General features: G+C 33.6%; 1 long non-coding RNA gene across 1 annotated transcript; it reads left to right on the top strand.

Annotated features, from left to right (window-relative positions):
• The first annotated feature begins 5,104 nt into the window (after nt 1-5,104).
• Nucleotides 5,105-5,544, top strand: LOC133816693 (uncharacterized). The gene is made up of 3 exons (XR_009885415.1): nt 5,105-5,163; nt 5,332-5,353; nt 5,450-5,544. It is a non-coding gene; the product is annotated as an uncharacterized LOC133816693 (long non-coding RNA).
• The last annotated feature ends 534 nt before the right edge of the window (nt 5,545-6,078 follow it).

Genomic DNA, 6,078 nt, shown 5'->3' with positions numbered 1-6,078 from the left:
AACTCATTAACATGGCATGCGATAAACCATCTAGGTCCCCTGTCTAATATTTGAGGTAGGTTAGATCACATGGTAGTATATGATAACCCATCTAGGTCCCCTGTCTAGTATCTGAGGTAGGGTAAACCATAACTCTAAACCATGAAAATGATAAACACTAGGGCTTGCTAGCTAAGCAACTATGAGCCCTAGATAACATGAAAAAAAACATAACATAACATATTATAACATAAACTTATCATAACATATTATACATAACATAACATATAAGCATATAGAAACTATCCTATTTTCCTTACCAACACCGGGATAATTAAGAACAAATGTGGGACTTGGAACACTCCTAAAACCAACGATTGAATGGTGAGTATTTCTAAAGAGTAAATAAGAAATATGGAAACTAAACCTTCAAGATGAAACTTACCAAGAAAGATATTTAAGTTTCAAGAGCCTAATCAAAAACCAATATCAAAAGTTAGGATCTGAGTAAAAGGACTAAAGAAAACTTAAGAGTTTGAAGGATTGAACTTAAAGAATAAGAGTACCTTAGTTGACCTTATGGATTGGTCTAACTCCAATATCGAAATACACTAAACCTCACTTCCCAAGAATATTTTATAAAGCTTAAGAATGGCAAAGCTTTTTCCCAACCCAAGTATTTATCACTCTATGGTCTCACTAGCACCTTGGAGTCTCTGATCACAGCTTGAAGAGTGAGAGGAAGGGCTAGGTGCTAGGTCCTATTTATAGAGTTTGAGGAGTGAAATTATCCTATTAAAAAAATACTTAAATCCTTAAATAAACATGAATATGAAAAGTGACATGCTCTTAGTGGTTCTGGAAGATTCTAGAGTTTCTAGATCTTTTTTTATTTAAAAAAAACTTAATTTCATTCTAACTATAATCCAAATTTAAATTTAAATAAAATAGAATCCTAACTTCTAACTTCCTAAATCTCGTAACTCTATACTCACCTATAGTAAAATCATCACAACTAGAGTTGTCAAACTCCGGTTTAGACCAACTTTATACCGTTAGAAATATAATTCAATTATCTACAACTTTCTAGAAATACTCTTTTTCGAAATTCATAACATAACTAAGTCAAAAATAGGTCGGAAGTTACAGTACCCTAAAGTTACGGAAAATCCATTTAATTATCTAAATAACAACCTAATCCACAAACAAACAAGATTGTGAAAAATGTCATGCTCCTGACGGTCTTGGAAGATTCTAGAGCTTTCTTGAACTTTCTTTTATTTAAACTATAATTAAATCCTTAAATAAACATGCACACGACAAGTGTCATGATCTCATTTATTCTATCTAAACCTTAGGAATAACCATCACTACACCAAACACCTCTTTCCATAACACAAGAAGATAAGACTATTTAAAAAGTATTATAGTAAGGAGGGTTAAAAAGCGGTAAAGTCTGAAAAAAAAAGCGGCACCTTTATGAACTCCCGCTAAATTGAAAGCATTTTGGTCTGACTATAGTCTCTATCTACTTTTTTCACATGTAAAATAAAATAAAATAAAGAAGCAAGAAACCCTTTCTCCCACCCGATCCTTATAGTTTCCTTTCTCTGTCTCTCTATTGCATTTTTTCTGCTAGGCCCGAACGACGACGGCAGGGGCTCGGGGAATGGTGGTCGACGGCGGCAAGGGGGTCGGGGTCAGGCTGTTCGGTGGCAGGGGGCTCGGGGCTGGGCTCGACAGCAACGACTGGTGTCTCGAGGACTGGGCTCGACGGTGGGTGGGGGGGTCTCGAGTCTGGGCTCGACGGCGCAGGGGCTAGGCAGGACGTGGAGGCTTAGGGGCTCGTTTGGGCAGGTGCATCTGTGGGGTTCGATCGTGGCAGAGCTCAGCATAGCCGAAGGGCTCAACGAAGGTAGGCACGACAGTATGTATCTCTTCTCATTCAGCTTTTGTTTTTTTTTTCTTTCTCTTTCATCTCTGTTTTTGTGTTTGGCTCATGGCAGTTTTCTTTGTTATTCTTTGGATTTAGCTGATACAAATGGTGAATCCTTGTGTTGTCCTTATTGACACTTTGCAAACAATAGCTTAAAAGTTACTTTTTCTCTTTTGGATAATTATTTATCAGCACTGGGTGAAGTTGTAAATGGGCTTCGAAGAAAAATCTGTGGTTAACAAGGTTAATGATCTGATATAGCTATGAGATCTGAGGGCTTTCTAATAATACAGTGATTACATTTAATGGGTCTTTCTTGTTACTTCTCTAATGCCTGTTTGTTTCATCAGTGGATGATCACATCTGTTACTTTGTACCGTATCCTTAGATCACGTCTGACTTTGAGTTTCTCATTTGTGACGATATTTTAACTTGTCCCATTCCCATTTGTTTACATCTTCTAAATAACATCAATAAGTTAGTGTCTGGTTGTTTGTATTGCAAATTTAATTGTCTCTCATACTCTCTCTCTACCTGTGTTTTGCAATCCTTAAGCTCTCGACCTCACTCACATTCTCTTGAAAAATCATATTTAATTTCCAATTGAACTCAATCTCTATGATTATGGCTCTAGTTTGAGCTTTTTTCTTTTCTCACTCAATGTTTATTTTGTTGTTCTGGTTTGGTATGTTAATGGGTTCTTTAATAGATGATGGCAAATGTTTTATGAGTAGTTTTTTTGCTGCGTTAATTGATGGACATGCAGCCTAGAAAGCTTTATATGAACCTACCCACTTAAAGGGAGGAACTTTCACTTCATTTTTGTGTTTATTTCTGCATTGTATTGTTCACTGATCTTTTCAATTGACTTCTAGTGATGATTATATCATGTATAATAGTATTTCTGCCCTATATTAAGTTCCTTAACAGCATTAACACTTAAGGAGATAATTTATTTATGCAAGTTATGGATATTTTATCTTTCTTTTGAACAAATTTGCTCTAAATATTAGAGTGCTTATGATGGTTGAATGTATTTAGCAATTATGGAGTTATTGAAAACTTGAGCAAAAGATGGATGGTATACCAAGTTGTTTCTAGTTTGGGCATTTTGAAGTATACATATATAAATTCAATATTATTCCCTAGATAGAGTGGTTGAGGCATCTTGCTATTTATACATTAAAGATGTTTTGCTATTTTTTCTTTTTGGTGGATTAGAATGTATCAGAGTTATGCAAGACAGTGGAATCTTTTGGATTTCTCGAAGTTGAAACTCCAGTTCTACAGGTTTGTGGATTTTCTAACCGTTTTATGGTCATATGGTTCATATCAAGATTTAGCATATCTATAATGGAATTTGACTTTATAGTTTGGCTGAGTTCTTATGTAAGATTACCGTTACTTCTGGTGATGCTTGTTCAATTGCTTAGCTTTTGTTCTTGGCCAAGATACAACTTATAGAATACCCTATTCTATAATTTTTAAAAAAGATAATGTCTAGTTTATTGTAAAGATGACTGGAGGTTGAACTGTTGGAATGCTTAGCTGGGAATTCTTTTGGTTCATATTTTATAAATTTTGATTAACTGTATTCATTTCCAGGAATAGTTTTTACTTTTTCTGTATATGAAATTTTTTTGGTATAGTGGATTTTCAGAGTATATGATTTCGAGAAATGAATTGGCCTATGAACAGCTTTGCAGTGACATTACACTGGAGTTCAATAACTGCTCTAAACAAGTTGGTATCCATATTCACATCCCAAATTTTGAAATTCACATATAAATATATGTTTATATTCTATATTTAAGTTTGTGAAGCAGGTTTCTGTGTTTTTTCGAGTTCAGGTCATTGAAATGGAGTCCCTATTTCAGAATTCTGAGTACGATCGAGTTGATTTAGCTAAGCTTTTGAGATCTATTCAAGAACAGGAAAAACAGAAACTGAATTTGGTAACCAATGCCTCTTTTATTTTTATTTTTTGCCACTATTATAATACACTCTAAAAATTGCTTGGCTATTTTCTTTGTGGATTTATATCTTAGAACTCTAATACAAGCCTTCCCTTTTCTTATTCTACCATTTTGAATGTTTTGAAGTTTCGTTTAGAGAGCCATATTGCTTTGCATTATGGTTTTGCCTTTGTATAGGTCCATTTTCATTATTATTTATTCCCAGTGTATGTGTGACACCAAGGCTCCGTTTACTAATTTAAATGAAAATAATTATCGAAGATGATAATCATTGGAAAGAATAGTTTATGTAAAAACCCTTCTTGGACAAGACCAAGGTGCATGCATATTTGATCTTTTTAAAAAGCCTTCTTGTGGCTGAAAATAATTTAAAGCTAATAGTCTCGAGTCAAGTGCCAATTAGAAATTTTTGTATGATTCTCTAATGAGATGTATAGTTGATTTACTTGATAGATCATTAGAAATTGACATTTGTTAAGACTCTTATTTTTTCTTTTTCCCAAAAAGCATGCTGAATAGTAAAATTCAATCTGCCAATTATGAGTTATGTGGATGATTTTGTGACAGAAAGGATTCTTTACAAAGGCTGTTGATTTAAAAGCTAAAGGCTTGTTTATTAGTTACTATAGAGAGATTACTGATAAGTTGCTGATCATTCTATGTGCTTGAGAAGCAGATTATGGAGCAACTCTAGCATTTAAGAAATCTTGTTCCTGATGTTATTGTTGAAATTAAGTCAATCTAGTTGTCCATATGTGAAGAATTTTTTTGCATTGAATAGTTTATTGAGGAAAAACGAGAGTAACAAAAGACCAATATAATAAGCATGAAGGTGTTTTCTTATTTCTACTCGTGAGGGGTACCTTTGGTTTGTATTGTTCAATCCAATATCTGGTAAATCAAATTAGTAAAAAGATTGTTTACTTTTGTTGATATTGGATAGTCAAAAGTCCTTTCCCTTAGTTTGAATCATTTAGCTAAGTTTCCTTGGGGACCGTAAGTTCATGTAAGATAATGATTTGGAAGCAGCATGGAAAAATTGTGTAACAATAGAAATGACTGACCATAAACGATCTCTAAACTGCTTAGACAGTAGACATACATAAATTTACAGTTATTTCAATGATTCTTTGTCCTTTTCTGCTAGGATTGTTCTTTTTATTTCACGAGTTTAAATAAAAGCTATTGTTCTCTGGATATGATGATGAGGTGGAATGGGCAGAATACAAAATCAAAGAAACTAATATGTTTACTGTAGACAAATATCAACAGGTGAGGTTTTCCAACACTTCAGAGTTGTAGATTTCACTTTATAATTTGGTGCTTTTCCATGCAGATATAGCTTATAGCATATTTATTTTATCGCTAGCATAGTATGGGAGTTTGAGTTTCTGCATTTTCCCTCTTGTCATGTATGGTTTTAACCCATGATGAGGGTAGCTCCATAGTTTGCTGCCTTGAGGTTTGGAGTTTTAACCCATCAATTCCTTCTAAAGATTTCATTGTCTAGAAAATGTGTAGATTGTCTTGAACTTCTTAATTTTACTTTGATATGCAGAAGCATGATGGTTATCCATCAGGGTCAATGGTTGACTTTGCAAGCGACATAGATGGGTCCCTGATTTTAGCTGTTAGTAGCTTGGCGTTTCATTCAAAGGTTTCACTTCTCACTTTGAATGTTTGATTATTTTATCTCTTTAAATTTGAGTAACTTTAAAGCGGCACTCTATGATGATTAGTTTTTTATGAAATTGCAAGAGCATGTTTTGTACAGTCACCTGAAGCGTATGTGGATTCTAATTAGAGGAAATAGTCTAAATACAATTATACTTGAAAGTTATCTTTGTTATATTACAGCTTCATTTAACTTTTGAGGCTTAAGTTAAAAAAATTGATGAGAAATAAAGAGACTCTAGTTTGTTGATTGTTTCACTTCTGTTCTGTTTTTTGAATACTAGACGAATTGACAGACATGGAAAAGTTTTGATATTTATGATCGCTTTTGTGCTTTTATTACAAAATAAATGATTGAATCAATTAGGTATGGTTTATTTTGGCGAATCGAATATAATTTTGGGTTATTACGGCGGAAGTGCATAGTGGGGGAAGGATCGTAATGTTCAAATTTGTGATTTTTTTCTTCTTCTTATTTAAGCGTAAGTTTTGAACTTTTTTATTGGACTAGTT

The sequence above is a fragment of the Humulus lupulus genome, chromosome 2 (genome assembly GCF_963169125.1).
Source record: "Humulus lupulus chromosome 2, drHumLupu1.1, whole genome shotgun sequence".
NCBI classification, from domain to species: domain Eukaryota; kingdom Viridiplantae; phylum Streptophyta; class Magnoliopsida; order Rosales; family Cannabaceae; genus Humulus; species Humulus lupulus.
The sequence above is the reverse complement of the archived record's forward strand: the minus strand, read 5'-3'. Positions and strand labels throughout refer to the sequence as shown.